The 16,098-nt window shown below is 46.9% G+C and overlaps 1 long non-coding RNA gene across 1 annotated transcript; it reads right to left on the reverse strand.

Moving 5' to 3' along the window:
* Positions 1-5,951: 5,951 nt before the first annotated feature.
* On the reverse strand, positions 5,952-15,994 carry LOC136624689 (uncharacterized). The gene is made up of 2 exons (XR_010792380.1): positions 15,914-15,994; positions 5,952-6,236 (listed from the first exon to the last, which is right to left on the reverse strand). It is a non-coding gene; the product is annotated as an uncharacterized lncRNA (long non-coding RNA).
* Between the last annotated feature and the right edge of the window lie 104 nt (positions 15,995-16,098).

Consider the following 16,098-nt stretch of genomic DNA (forward strand, 5'->3'; position numbering starts at 1 on the left):
TCCACTACACACAAGGAGCCTCCAAGAGCCTTTTTATAGGCCAAGGGGGAATCACTTCTAGGGCCTCAGGTGGCAAGACCGTTCATCTAATCACCTCACAGCTCTAATCATTTGTATATCTGCCTGAGATGTAACTGCAGGCCGAGTTTTCAGCAAAACGACAACTTCTTCTAGGTGCTGGACTTTATTTTTGACAATGAGTGTACATTGAAGATCCCTACAAGGATTAGCCCCATTGTAATTCAATGGATCTAATCAGCGGCTTATCCGTGCGGCATATTCGGCAAAAATAAACATGTGGTGGGTTTTAAAATCTGCCTGAGGGTGCCTACCCACTGGTGTTGCCGATTTTCGTGCGTGAAAAACGCAGCGTTTTTCGCGGCGTTTTTCGTTAATTTCCATTGACAATCATGGGTGCATTAAGAGAAAAATAAGGAGACATATGCAACTGACAGTTCCTATGTGAAAAATTGCAACGAAACGAAAAAAAAAAACCCAAATGGACAAGAACACATTCTATGCTAATTGCTCTTCAGAAAAAACGCAAAACGCAATTTAGCATCGCCGGAAAAAAAATCACCAGTGGGTAGGCACCCTGACTCTTATTATTCTGCGCACATGTTTTTCAAAGCGCATGAATGGGGTTTAAAATACCCCACTGAGAAAAAGAGCAACTTGATCCAGCTCACAGGATAGTGAGAAAGTCTAAAAAAATTATTAAGGCATATTTAAAATCCAAGAAACATCTTGAAAGACAATTACACCAACGCAATTCTGATGTTTGTATAGACAGTAGAGCAGGGTGTGTGCTGTATGGCAGATGCAATGAAGCGGCTCCATACCTACCCAGAGGATTACTTTGGATTTTACAGCTGAGCCATGTTCACTTCAATGGAGCTGCGCTGCAATACCAGACACAACCTAGGGTCATGTGTGGTGCTGTTTCAGTTTTTCTAGTCTTGTGTAACTACTCTATAGCCTATGGACTCGTTTGAGGGCAATTTTTCCCACTTAAATGCATGTATTTTGGGCTGACAGTCACTTTTACAATAGGCTTTGATTAAAAATTTTGCTCCGTTTGTCTTTCTGCAGCTTTTCCATATAACTAAAAACTGCAGTCTGAAGCTATTTCCCTAGGGCAATCGAGATTTTGCTGCAAGAAAATCGTTGCAAAACCGCATCCTCAATCACTGCGATTTATGAGCGTAAGCAATGTTAAAATCGCACCGCGCGTTTGTAGTGTTGTGATGCGATAAAAAGAAGCCTCCATAGGAATACATGGGAGATAAAAAATAACACATCGCAGAAAGATAGAGCACGATTCTGTATCCTTTCAACATCGCATTAGTGAAAACATCGCAGATGGGAAGGAAACCGTTGTAAATCATTGGTTCATATCCTGCTTTTTTACTGACTATCGCAGTAGGTGAATATCGCATGATTTTCTCGCCCGTATGAAACCGCCCTAAAGGACCCTTTTACACTGATCGATTATGATCATTCAGATTCTTGCTGGATCGTGAGAATCTGAACGATAAATGCCTGTACAATCTGAACCACAAATGATAAATTGTTCGACGGTCGGATCGCACAGGCAAGAAAATCAAACGATGATCGGTCTGTGTAAACAAACCATCATTCATCTATGAACAATGGCCTGTTTACTGTGAATGGAGGCGGGTGGGTGGAAGAGATCTCTGGCCTGCTCACCCCCATTCTCTGAACGATTATCACTCCTGTGTGGAAGCACTGGAGTGATTATCGCTTGTACAGCAGTCAGGCGCTTCTGTGCCCAACAGTGTAAAATAGCCCTAATGGCTTATTCACATCAGCGTATATTAGCCGGCATTTTCACAGCTGACCGATATACACTACCATCTGATGCATTGGATTCCATCTATCTTCCATCTGGAAACTATCTTCCTGGCCAGACTACGGCTGCTGCCGTTGACTCCTATGGGAGCCAATGACAGCGGCTGGAGAAGGGAAGTGGGAGGGAGTTCAGCAGCGTGACCGCTAAACTCCCTCCCCCTTCTTTTCTCCTCTCCACCCATTGCTGCTGTTTCCAATGGAAGGGGGAAGGAGGGGCAGAGCTAAGCACCACCCCGATCCCCCCTTCTTATTTAGAATGCGGACCAGGGCGGGAGCAAGAGCTTAGCACCTCCCCCATCCCGCCCACTTCCATTGCCCCCACCACCCACAGTCAGAGGGGAGAGGAGGTGAGCCGGTGAGGGGAAGGGAAGGGGGGGACAGCTTAGCAGAGCAAAGCTATCTCCCCCCAATCGACGGCATATACGCTGAGCCTGTGCACGACAGGGTAGAGTATATCGACCTGTCGTGAAAATGCTGGCTAATATATGCTGGTGTGAATAAGGCCTAAGTCTTAGGCTACATTCACACAGGTGAGAATCTTGCAATTCTTTTAAATGGACATATTCAAATGAGCATGTTCTACAAATATCTGAAGGGTTGTCACAGTACAGAGGGATCATCCCTATTCTCATTTGCACAAGTAAAGACTAGAAGCAAAGGGATGAGACTGAAAGGGAGGAGACACAAATCAGATATTAGATAGTGAGGGTGATCAATGAGTGGAACAGGTTACTACGGGAGGTGGTGAGTTCTCCTTCAATGGAAGTCTTCAAACAAAGGCTGGACAAATACCTGTCTGGGATGATTTAGTGAATCCTGCACTGAGCAGAAGGTTGGACCCGATGACCCTGGAGGTCCTTTCCAACTCTACCATTCTGTGATTCTCTGATACCTTTTGGCGATCCCTCAGAACGCCTCGCGTATTGTTTTAAATGGAACCTTTGAAGACATCGCATGGCATTTACATGAGGGAATTTGCACAGCTAACTTACACGCACAAAAAAATGCGACTATTAGAACCAATGGTTTCCTATGGAAACATTCAGATGAAGGAATATTCGCCACATTAAAAAAAATAAAAAAATCACACCTAAAAAGAACTTCAGCGACTGAAATTCCCTGCTACGTGAAACTATAGGTGCGCAAAACGCACCATAGACTCCTATGGCAGCTGGAAAAAATGGAGACGAAGCGAGCTCTGCCGTACTGCTAAAATCTGAAGCACTGTGTCTCCCCAGCAGGGCTTCCCTTCACTGGAGAAAGAGAGATGAAGAGAAGCCCCAAGGGACCCCCTTCATCTTCCCAGGAAAAAAATCCCCTAATCCTCGCGACGATCGGAACCCCCAGGTAGACAAAGGGAAGCCCCGACGGGTTCCCTTCATCCCTGCCAGGGACTAACGGGACATTTTTTGTCACTCATCAGCATTGTTTCAACGCTGATACGGCTCAGGACTTCAGCGTAGAAAAGTCGTCCATTCGCCCGATTTTGCCAGTTTTTTTGCACGGCTATGTAAATGATCCCTAAGATGTGATGTTTTCTGTTGAAACCAATGGGAAACACTTGTGATCCTGTGACACGTGTGAAACTCAGCCTGAGGGTTGCAATTTCAAAGAAGTGATGTGTGGGGTCTTTGAATAAAAAACGCCTCGCATCCGCGTGAAAAACACACGTTGGCAAGCGTGATATCGGGCAGAGAAACTGGCCTTAATGGGAGATCTGATAGTGAAGCTAGACTGACAGCTTGGTTTCCCTGTGCTCCTGCTTCTCCTGTACATTCTTATCAGTTGATTTAAGATAAACTTTGCTGTGGTCATACATTAGCTGATAAGAACTTGCAGGAGGGAAGAGATAAGGGTTGATACCAAGGACAGACCCACATTTAAAATCCACATGTCAATTCTGCTGCGGATTCAACATTGACTTTATCTGTACCATGTGGATGAGATTTGCTAAAATTTCATCTACATGGCTTGTATTGTAAATGCTTCAGCTGTTACATTTGGAAATCCCGCAGCATTTACGCCTCGTGTGAACACAACCTGATATCTTCTTGCTGTGAATATCTCTTTTAACAAAGCCTTAAAAAAAGCCCCATTTACACGCAACGATTATCACACAAAATTCGTTCAAATGATGGCTTTTGAGCGATAATCGTTGTGTGTAAACGCTTCCATCTTTCACTCTTCAGCTGAACGATGATTTTTAGGTGAGCCTAAAATCCATGGTTCTGCAGGAGAAAGATAGCAGGGTCCGCACGCTGTGTTCTCCACTGCCATTACATTGTATTCAGCTGACAGCCCACGCGAAGACTATGCAGCTGAGTAGAAAGTCCAGACCACAGGCTGGGATTTGCAAACAGCTGCTGGAGGCTCTTTTGCAAGCAAATGAAGCTGATAAAGTGCTAATGGGCATGAGTGCCCATTCGTACTTTATGCAAAACGACCGCTAAAACTGTCATTTTTTGGTTTGAAAGATTGTCTTTGCATGTAAATGAGTCTTAAGAATTTTCATGTCATCAGCCTATAATTAGCATCATTATGAGCACTACGTAGCTGCATGCCGCTCTAAAATCTGGTGCAATGCAAAGACACAAATATGTCTGGGTACTTACATCCAGCGGTGGTTTTGGGTGGCCAAGGTATTCAGGTTTAGCTTAACTAAAAAACTTCCCATGGTTCTTTGCACATTTCTTTCCCATGAGTGTATATCGGCCACCGTTTTCATGGCTGGCTGGTATACGCTACAATCTGATGCATTGGATTCCAATGCATCAGATCACATGGCCATATTCCCGGGGCGAAAAGCGCTCGGCCGGGCCGAGAAAGCGCCAGGCCAAAAAGATAGTCCTGGGACTATTTTTTTAGGCTGGAATATGTCGGCCACTGCATGGGCTCCTATGGGAGCCAATGACAGTGGCCGGAGAAGGGAGGTGGGAGGGAGTTTAGAAGCATGACTGCTTAACTCCCTCTCTCTTCTCTCCTCCCCTCTGGCTGTTTGCAGTTGGAGGGGGCAGGGGCAGAGCTAAGCTCCACCCCCTCTCATTGCTGGCTGCAGGGAGCGGATGGTCTTAGCCCCGCCCAATCCCATTGCAAACTGCCTGAGGGAAGGAGAGAGGTGAGCCAGCGAAGGGGAGGCAACAGCATTGTGGCCTCGGCATATATGCGTCAGGGCCCGTGCCATCTGAACAAGCACACAAACATTAGATTTGTGCGCATGTTCATGCGTTTTTACGGCGCTGGCGCACACGTAAAAACGCCTATGGCTGTGTGACAGGGGCCTCAGGTAGCAGTAATACTATTGGGGTCATGACACTTTAGACACACCTGTAAACAGGCTTGGCCATTTGTGCAAGTGTTTTCAATAGGGAGAGGAATGCAGCTCAAAGGGTTCTTCTACACCAGAGGCCTGACAGGTCACCCCAGCAATAATCCTTCCTGTACTTTTACAAGGAACGGGCATCACTAACTGCATGGTGGTGGAGTGGATCAAGGATTGATCCGGCTCACCTGCCTCCATTCACAGTAATCAGGCAGTTGTTCATAATTGAGCGACTGCCTGTTTACACTGAATGATACGTCGTTCATTTTTCTGCATACAGAAATTGAATGATGACTAAGAAGTGAAAGACTTCTCATTCGTCGTTCAATCGCTGCATGTATTTACACTGAACGACTATGGTGCAGATTCTCGTTGGATCGCAGGAATGCGAACAGTAATCGTAAGACACAGTAGATAAGACACCTTTTGCAGAGGCTTATCTACTGTGGGAACAAAGGATCAGGTGCCTCGTGTGGCGCAGAGTGTTGACACAGCAGAAATGCAGTCCTAAGCTCTCGCTCACGGCCTGAAGGTTGCAGTGTCCGCATGGTTCAGGTAGCCGGCTCAAGGTTGTCTCAGCCTTCCATCTTTCCAAGGTCGGTAAAATAAGTACCCAGCTTGCTGGTGAGTAATAAATAAATTACCTGAAAGCGCTGCGGAATACGTTGGCGCTATACAAATAGGATTTATTTATTATTTTACATTCCAGCATGCTTTCCCTGTGACATCTGCCATCGGGAAAGAGACAGGAGACCCGGTATGAAATTCTTCATGTTTACTTTAATGGTTTTTTGGAGGACAGGCCGCTGTAGCTTTTGTCCAGACAAAATAAGGGAATGTAAACCCCTGACCCTAATTTCCCAAGACATGCGTAATCTTACTGTAAGGTGTATGGGCAGCTTTAGATCGCTCCTGACGAATATTCAGAATGGATTTTCAATGTCTTTACGTTCATTTTTCACTGGACATCTGTTTTCTATCCATTTTTTCTCCATTTTCTCTCCTACTTACGATTCCACTTCCTCTTCTTTGTGGGTTATTTTTCCTGCAGAGCAAAGTAGATCAAAGCCATTAATCTTCACTGCAATTAACTCACATTGACTTCCATGTAACAGATAGGCAGGGGGGAATTTATGAAGGGCCGTACGCCACAGTGTGTCTCAAAAAGTCACATACTTTCTAAGCATGCTGTGCTTGTGCAAAAATATGACTTTTGTTTTTCTCAGTTACTTATGCCGCTTCTTGAAAAAGTGGGTGGTGCTTAGCAACAGAGGCGGAGCTATCTGCAACCAAACACATTAACTTTGATTTATGCAAAAAATTGTTGCAGCTATAGGCGCTATTCTGGCTCCTAGCTGACATAGATTTCAGTTTGTGGCACACTGATGGCCCAGGATGTGCCTTTTAATAGGTCCTCAGAATAAGTCCTCAGTAGCGGATTGTCAGGTGTCCCGGGCGGCAGTCCTCTACCACTCATTTTATTGCTATGCATATTTGAATTTCATTCTATTTGTTAAGTTTGTTCCATGTTTGGATGCAATAAATCAGAAAAAAATCAACGGAAGGAATTTATTAAAACCAGACGGTCTTAGGGCCCCTTCAAACACACTTATTTGCACGCAATGGAAACGTAGCATGCTCTATTTTTGTGTATATTTGTGCACCAAAGTCTATGGGGGGGGGGGGTGTACAAATGTGCACTCAATGCGTGTGTGGAAAAACTGTGATAGAAAAGAATACATCAGGACCTAGTGTCCCATGCGCAAAAACCCAGTTAAAATACAGTATGAGGGTGCATTCACACGACCGTATATCGGCTGGGTTTTTTACGCCCAGCCGATATACGGCGTCTCTCTCTGCAGGGGGAGGAGGCTGGAAGAGCCGGGAGCAGTGCTCTGAGCTCCCGCCCCCTCTCCACCCCCCTGCACTATTTTCAATGAGAAGAGGCGGGACAGGGGTGGAGCTAATTCCCAGAACTTAGCCCCCCCCCCCGTTCTGCCTCCTATCATTGCAAATAGTGCAGAGGGGCGGAGAGGAGGCAGAGAGGGGGCGGGAGCTCAGAGCACTGCTCCCGGCTCTTCCAGCCTCCTCCCCCTGCAGAGTGAAAACCCAGCTAATATACGGTCGTCTGAATGCACCCTTATGCGCACAAATCTATTTAGCTTATAGCGCAAATATATTGTGCATGCGCTTGTGTGAAGGGGCCCTAAATCCGCAACCTGCTAAAGAAATACGTTCAAATGCATTAAGTGGTGCACGCATCTTTATACAGTTGGCGCATCTTGGATCATCTGTGCGCCACAAATTAAAATCTATGCCAGTTACAAGCTGGAAAAGATTTCTACTAAAATTTATGGCATTTTTGTGTGTTGATTATAGCAAATCTATCGAGCTGCAGGCGGCCCGACCACTAAGGCCCGCCTACTTTTTCAAAAAGATGTGAAAGCAGCAGAAAAAATTTTAATTAAAAAATAGCAGTAAAAAAGGTAAAGAATTCAGCTTATGATACAAATCCAGCTCAACACATTTTGGGGGAAAAAATGTGATGCATAGACAAGGGAAATCATCAGTGTGGGAGGGGCCTTATTTTTCGGCTACGATAAAGTTTCTTGTTTTGCTTTCTCCAGCTGTGCTCCATGAACGCCGTTTTTATTTTGCTTTTCTTCTTTAAATCGGGTCACTTTTTCTGAACAGAAGACAGATCATAGTGATAAGGCCACTAGTTCCATCCTTGAAGCTCGTCTGTGATGAAAGATCTATAAGATGCCCATTAAAAGGGTTTTCCACTCTGAATTATTGATGACCCGTGCTCAGGATACATCATCAATAGTAGATCGGTGGGCCGTATGGAGCCAAATCTAGCCGGAAACACACAGCTCTTTACACGCTGCAGTGGACGGGAATGGTATTGCAGGCAAAGTTCCCATGGAAGTGAATGCAACACCATTCCAGGCCACTGCAGCGTATACAGCGCTGTGTGTTTCCAGCAACACAGCAGCTCTGTACACTGACAGCATGCAGCTGATCAGCAGGGTCCCTCGCTGTTCAACTATTGATGACTTGTGCTGAAGAAAGGCCACAAATAGTTGAGAGCTAGATTACCCCTTTAAGGACATGTTCACAAAGAGGGGAACCTCCGCATGGCAAATCTGCGGCATATACAGTAGCAGCAAGGTAGACGAGATTTACAAAATCTCATCCACAAGCTTATAAAAATCTATACAAAACCTGTGCAGTTATTGGTATGTGGTGCGGAGTTTAAATCCGCAGCATGTCAATCTTAGTGCCATTTCCGCTGCAGAATCCCCCTTTTCTCAATGGGAATCGGATCTGTCGATATTCTCGCACAACTTTTGTGCATTCTGAGAAAGATCGCAGCATGTTCTATTTTTTGGGGGTCATATTACCCATTATTGTCTACGGGAGGGAAACAAATTTGCGTCACATTTACATGTAGATGCCATTTTCATGGGAGTGTAATGCAATTTTTTTCTTATTAAAACAACATACAATTTTCACGAGCATGAAAATCACAAGTGTAGTGAAAAATCGCATACAAAGTGATTTTCCTACAATCGCAAGCTTAGGGCTTATTCACAAGAGCGTATATCTGCTGCCGTTTTCACGGCCGACCGATATACGCTGCCATCTGAGCTGTCCTCCCCCTCACCGGCTCTCTGCCTCTTTCCTCCTCTCTGGCTGTTTGCAATGGGAGCGGGTGGGATGGGGGAAAAGCTTCCCATTGCTGGCTGCAGACAAGGGGTGGGGAGGGGGCTTAGCTCTAACCCGTCCCTTTGCAAACAGTCGGAGGGGAGGAGAGAGGCAGAGAGCCAATAAGGGGCAGGACAGCTCAGATGGTAGTGTATATCGGCCAGCCGTGAAAATGGCGGCTGATATACGCTCCTGTGAACAGCCCTAGCCTGGATTTATGCACGCGAGCATGATATTGGTCTGAGTTCTGCACTTGTAAGGACTCATAAACATGGGCATGGACTTCATGCAGCTGTTAGCTGCGCAAAAAAATTGCAACTCTAGCTGCAGAAAAATCGTCTGAATTGGCGACTTTTCTGCACTAAAGTCTGAAGCTTCAGTCACATTCTTTCCATGCTCAATGGGAGAGACTAAAAATATGCACTGCTGGAGAGATGAAGGGAGTGCCTGGGGCTTCCCTTCATCTCAGAACGGATGGAGGGGCTCCCCTGCAGGGGAGATAAAAGGATTCCCCAGCAGTGCAGATGGAGGGGTTCCCCTGCAGGGGAGATGGAGGGATTCTCCCAAAGGGGGAACCCCTTCATCTGCATTGCTGGGCAATCCCTCCATCTCTCCTGCAGGGGAAGCTCTCCATGCGCACTGCTGGGGAACCTCTTCATCTCACGTTGCCAGCTGGCAAAGTCTCCCATAGGAGTCTATGGAGGCTTCTGCATTTTGCAAACCAAAGATAGGTCAGAACTAGAGATGAGCGAGCATACTCGGTAAGGCGATATACTCGAGAGAGCATCGCCTTTTTCGAGTACCTGTTGACTCGTCCCTAAAGATTCGGGGGGCCGCAGGGCAGCAAGGGGGTGCCGGGAGGAGAGTGAGAGAGACTCTCTCCCTCCCGATCTCCTCTGCAACCCCCGACTCACCCCCGCATCTTCAGGGATGAGCCAGCAGGTACTCGAAAAGGCGATGCTCTCTCTCGTATATCACCTTACCGAGTATGTGCGCTCATCTCTAGTCAGGACCTATATTTTCACGCAGCAGGGAATTTCAGTTGCTGATCTCTTGACCTCTTTTTAGGTGCGATTTTTTTTCTTTTTGTGTGGCTAAAATTCATTTGCTTGAATGTTTCCATAGGAAACTCTTGGTGCTCATAGTCGTGGTTTTTTTGCACATGTAAGTTAGCTGCGCGAATTTCCTTGTATGAATGAGCCCTAAACCTGCATTTATACCTGTGATTGAGATGCATTTTGTGAGAAAAACACACGACATCTCTGCACATGGAATTTCATGTGTTTATCTCGCACTTCAAAATCGCATGTTGTTTCTATAGAAAATAATCGCTTCGCACTCACACGAAAATTGTATCTGCATATGAGAGCGATGCAATTTTTTTGTCCTAAATAATGAGCGCCATCGCTCACAAAGTACGACAGGCTGTGATTTTTCTAGCTCTAGCAACAGAAAAACCGCTCATGTAAATACACCTTAATGTAAATAATGGGTCATTACAACACGTGGGTTCAGGGTCTTGCAATCGCACGTTTTTCTCACCTGTGTAAATGCGGCCTTACAAGCGCAATAGCGATGCAAATTTCTAAGAGCGATATCGCGCTCGCCCATGTGAATACACCCTTGGTAATTATGGGATATGATGGAGCACGCCATGGGAGGCATACAGAAGCACGGTGTACACTTTTATACAAGCATCGTATCATTATTGCTCTGCACCTCTCAGGGTTTGTACAGCGCCATAGTATGTGCATGAGCGATATCTTATATTTGGCCTGGTGTAAAGTACCTTTGTCTCATAACAGAGCCAAGTTTTAAATTACTGGATGACATGTACAAAAGAATAGACGAGACACGGCTAAATAGAATCGCCTCCCTCTGCGGTGGTGACATGTACCTCGCACCCCTTGCCACCCATAAACAAGTGTTCGGAGCGACTTTCATTCCTAATGTGCATACGATTCTGCTGTTCAGATGAGCGGTGGCGGAAACTGCGAGTCAGACTGAAATGCCTGAAAATTTTGCACGCACGAATGAGCCTTAATTATTTGAATAGAGCGAAACAGGAGGTAATCACACAATCCCAGCGAGTTCAGCCGAAAATGGACTAAAGTGTAAAGTCTAACGACTCCTTTTACCGCGGAGCATTTGGGTGAGCGCACGTTGGCTGCTGGCTGTACATTCTCCTCTCGGCAGTCCCCACCATCAGACAGCACTGTGTTTGCTCCCGCGCCGGCTTCCTGTATACATCACAGCTGTCCTACGCCGGAGGAAGCCTGTTTGGCAGAGAACCTAAAGGCAGTTTTCTTAAATTCCTCTTCTTATGGAATGCGGTGAAAGAAAAATAATCTGAAAGTCATGCAGGCATTGCTATTTTGTATCCTTTTTAGGACCGACCTGCATGGAGGAAAAGTAAGCAAGGCATGCAGACGTTGGCCGCAGATGTAAAGGTTTTCCGCCAATACGACTGTTATTTTTGTAATCAGAAGCAGGAAAAGGGCAAAAATAAAATTTACTACAAAAGTCGTGGCGTTTGGGAATTAATTCGGTGGTTGGATCGCTCCACCTGCATTGCTCAGGCTACAATCGTGATAGAGAAAAGCAGGAAAATGAATCCCACTTAGTGGAATCTGCTGTCAGTTACAAAATCGTAATCACGCCGCGTCTAACCGGCACTGCGATCGTGAGGATCAGTAGACAGGACAGCTCACTGATTTATTTCCCTTAAAAATTGGGATAAAAAACAGGTCTGACAGCATCTCGGTGTATACCTGGCCGAAAAACAAGGCTCAGCAGGACTTCAGGAGCAATTAGAGCCCAATGGTGCAGCTGTAGGAGGCAGGCAGTATAAGCCTGGTAGCATCGGCGCAATGCTGCAGAGCCATGGAAGAAGTGTTGGAAAAAGGGTGCAGCGTTCAAGTCATACTGTGCAATAGATTTGAGGCTGCGTTCAAACGTGGCTTTTCTTGGTTGCAGTTTTCAACCACAATTAGAGCTGCAGCGTTTTACCGATACATTAGTGCACAGGAGGCCTAAGTTGGCCATTTGCCTGCTTTGTACCAGAAATAACACCACACCTGGCCACAGGTTGAATCTGCTATTGCAATTCTGTTAGATTTAAAGGGGTTGTCCCGCGGCAGCAAGTGGGTCTATACACTTCTGTATGGCCATAATAATGCACTTTGTAATATACATTGTGCATTAATTATGAGCCATACAGAAGTTATAAAAAGTTTTTTACTTACCTGCTCCGTTGCTGGCGTCCTCGTCTCCATGGTGCCGACTAATTTTCGCCCTCCGATGGCCAAATTAGCCGCGCTTGCGCAGTCCGGGTCTTCTGCTTTCTTCTATGGAGCCTTTCGTGCAGGATGCCGGCTCCGTGTAGCTCCGCCCCGTCACGTGCCGATTCCAGCCAATCAGGAGGCTGGAATCGGCAATGGACCGCACAGAAGAGCTGCGGTCCACGGAGACAGAGGATCCCGGCGGCCATCTTCAGCGGTAAGTATTGAAGTCACCGGAGCGCGGGGATTAAGGTAAGCGCTCCGGTAAGCTTTCTTTACCTCCCTGCATCGGGGTTGTCTCGCGCCGACCGGGGGGGGGTTGAAAAAAAAAAAAACCCGTTTCGGCGCGGGACAACCCCTTTAAGTGAATGGAGTTGAGCTGCAATAGCCAATGGTGGCCTGACTAATAAAAAGCAGCCATGGATTTACCAATCCTGGACATCCCCTTGAAGATAGTCGTGTACCCAGTCTGCTAAACTCCCTCCCCCTCGTTTTGCAGCTCTCATAGGAGTCTATGGGAGGTGCCAGCATATATCAGCAAGCCCTATCTGTTCTGGCCGCGTATAAAATCAATCACCGATTTTGGTCGCATGTGTCCTATTTTTTCCAAACTGACTTTTTACGTGGCTGAAAAACGGTCAACTGAACGAATACATTGGAAACCAATGCTTCAGATAGTCGCAATTTTCGACCAACATATAAATGTGGCTCAATAGCTGTGTAAAAATGCTCATGCGATTAAGGCCTGAACCCTTTCCAATCCACTGTCTGATGTCTAAAGACATTCTGACTGAAGCCTGTACAGCTCTGATGTCGGAAGACGTACGGCAGGATATTCTTACTGTATATTACTGGCCGCTCTGTTGTCGGGGTGCCTCTCCAGCGTGTCACATACCACAGTACTGGCTCTAGCCAGCAGATGGCGCCATTGTATAATGGCAGAAAGAGAAAGCCCCCTAGGAAACCCTGGATCTAAAATTGGATTGCAAAGGGTTAAGGCGCTCTTATATTCACCGCTTTTTGATTTCAATGGGGCTTTGCAGACCTGCGCTTGAACGCCACGATTTTCAAGCGCTGTCTGTACTATTTTTGCACGTTTTTTAACTAACCTCATCACAATGATGGGGTGCTTTAAAGAGCACTGTACAATGCGCTAAAAAAACACCACTTGAAATCGCGGTAAAATGACGTAATTTCTGAACGCATGTGTGAGAGTGGCCTTAGGCTCTGCATGCCCAGTACTTGTATACAACAGAGCATGCGATGGATGCCATACTGTGGCGTCTGTCACCCATAGAGAGCCATTGTTAAAAAAAAAAAGGGTTTCTACATGGCATACTTTTTCATGAGATGGCCCTCCGTATGGAAAACAGAAAAACGTTATTCCGACGCATACAGAGGGCAAAAGAAAACACTTTGGGCTCCTTCAAGTGAACGGGAGCCAATGGAAACATTAAAGTGGTTTTCCAGAACGACCTGATCTTCAGGTAGGTCATCAGTATCAGATCAGTGGGGCTTCAATACTTGGTACCCCCAACCGCTGCTGTACTCCAGAACTATACATTGGCCCGGAATGGTACTTCAACCTCAGACCGTAGACGAAGCTTGCAATACCATTAACAACGGTTGCACAGTGTACAGAGAGGTTTTAGTTCTGCTGCATTAGAAGAGCGCCTTGGAAATGCAGCTGATTGGTGGGAGTAGCAAGTATTGGACCCCCTGCTGATCTGCCCTTCATACATTAGAGATATTTTTCCCACACAAGTAGCACAGAGCTTGTGGCTGTTCGATTGCCCGAAGCCTTTGCAGATCTGGCTGACATGTGCCTCGGTGCCCGGTGATGTTTCTACTAGAGCTGTCAATGCGATGTCTGCTGATGCCGCCGCGTACTAAACAATAGAGATGAGAAATCTGGCTCTTTTTGGTGAGCCGAGTCATTTGGCTCCCGAACGGCTTTCAGCTCTTCGTTTAATAGGACTGCTGTTCTTCCATCTCCGCTGCACGTCACCCTCTGCTGATAGCCAAAACGTACCCCCCAGGCAGGAATAGTGACCCTTGTCATGTACACGCTATCATTACTGCCCGCTGTGCACAGGGATGTAATCACAGGACCGGAGTTATTCTGCATCTGCTGGCAGTAGAGAGAGGGGGCAGAATAGCGCCAGGGCGACATAAGATCGTTCTTCTAGGAAATAGATAGTGCATCGAATTAAGCTGCAACAATTCCTCTAGGAACCTTTCAGACGGGACGGAATTAGTCTGCGCGGACCGTCACAATGTTATCCCTAATGGGCTGGAATTCCGCGCCTGTTTAAATCCGCATCTCCACTTCACAACCGCAAGATTACGTTTTGCAATGAAAAGCTGAAAGGGCGTCTCACGGAATCGTTGTTGCGGATTTCGCATTTTAGAGTTTGCAAAATAAAGTTTAAGAAATTCTGCAAAACGTTCCGCAGAACACATTCTGCAGTTAAAAACCCAACAAATACGCATCTGCGCTGCGGACAATTCCATCCAGCGTGAACGGACTATTAGGATGCGTTCACACGCTGTTGCAGATCTGGAGTCATTTCACGCCTTCAATTTGAAAAGGTGAACTCTGCTGCAGATCAGCGCCAAAATCCACAGCAAATCTGTGCCGTGTGAACGCACCCTTAAAGGGGTTTAAAACAAAACCCCTTCCCCCAGCTGCCTTAAATACCAACCAGGGTATACTCACCTCCCCAAGACATAGCTGAGAGCTGGTGCTGGCAGTCACTTCTGGGTAGATGGGCCAGGGCAGAAGCATGTGTCCACCGTGTCCAGTCAGCAACCGTAGCATCACTATTGGCATCAGCGCTCATGTCCTGACCACCACGATGCCAAGAGTTTGGGGATGTGATGCCTGGCCTTTGATTAGCGCTCACATGCTATTGCCCTGCCCCATCTACCCAGAGGTCCCTGCCAGTGCCAGCTGGAGAGGTAAGTATACCCTCGTTTGTTATTTTAAGCAGCGCCCAGCTACGGGGTTTTGTTTTAACAATGAAACCCGTCTAACATTTCCTTCTCTTTCATTTCTGCGCCCGGCGTATCGCAATTAGCTTTTTTTTTCTTAACCTATAACTTGGGAGTGAACGTAATAAAAAGAAATAATACAAAAAAGACACGCTGCTTCCCTCTTGGAAGACGAAGCTACGAATGTCGGCCAACGCTCTGCCTCCTTCCTGTCGCTGCAGAAAGCCCCCGAGCGGTCGTCTGTCAGCAATCCCTCAGTGTAATATCGTGCCCTTCCTCGCAGCCTCCTACAGGGCTCAGTGGCCATAGAAGGTCTACATTGAATAACCTCCTTTTAAACTCCTAACTTAATTGTCCTCCCTTGCTGTGACAGTCTATTCCAGCAGCGAAAGGGTTACAGCCTGTCATTTACAGGAGCCTCTTGAGACTTGACGACGACTCCCATCATTCAACAGAAGGAGACGGTTCGCCCACGATGTACAGTATGGCTGCGCTCCCCTCTCATTACGGAAGCTTTCTGGTAATCGCGCTGGATGACAGGCGGCTACTGATAAAATCCCCCCCCCCCCCCCCCCCATCCCCCGCATGGAACGTTCGCTCTCCCCCCCAGCATAGAACGTTGGCTTTCTTCCACCCCCCCAGCCTGGAACGTTCATTCCCCCCAGCATAGAACGTTCGCTCTCCCCGCCGGCAGTGCGAGGTGGTGGCAGCCGTACAAGAGCGGAGCGCTACTTACTGCCCGTCTTAGTCTAAACTTGTGCCCCAGCCACAGACAAGTGATGCCCATTACTCTGCGCGCAGCGCCTCCGTAGCGTGTGACAGGCTTGTGTGCCAGGCGCCGCCGCGGTGGTGAGAGGGAGCGCGGCAGAGGAGGGCAGTGTGGAGGGAGCGCCGCGCACGGCCGACGGCCTTTATCTGGTT

The sequence above is a fragment of the Eleutherodactylus coqui genome, chromosome 4, assembly GCF_035609145.1.
Source record: "Eleutherodactylus coqui strain aEleCoq1 chromosome 4, aEleCoq1.hap1, whole genome shotgun sequence".
In the NCBI taxonomy this organism is placed as follows: domain Eukaryota; kingdom Metazoa; phylum Chordata; class Amphibia; order Anura; family Eleutherodactylidae; genus Eleutherodactylus; species Eleutherodactylus coqui.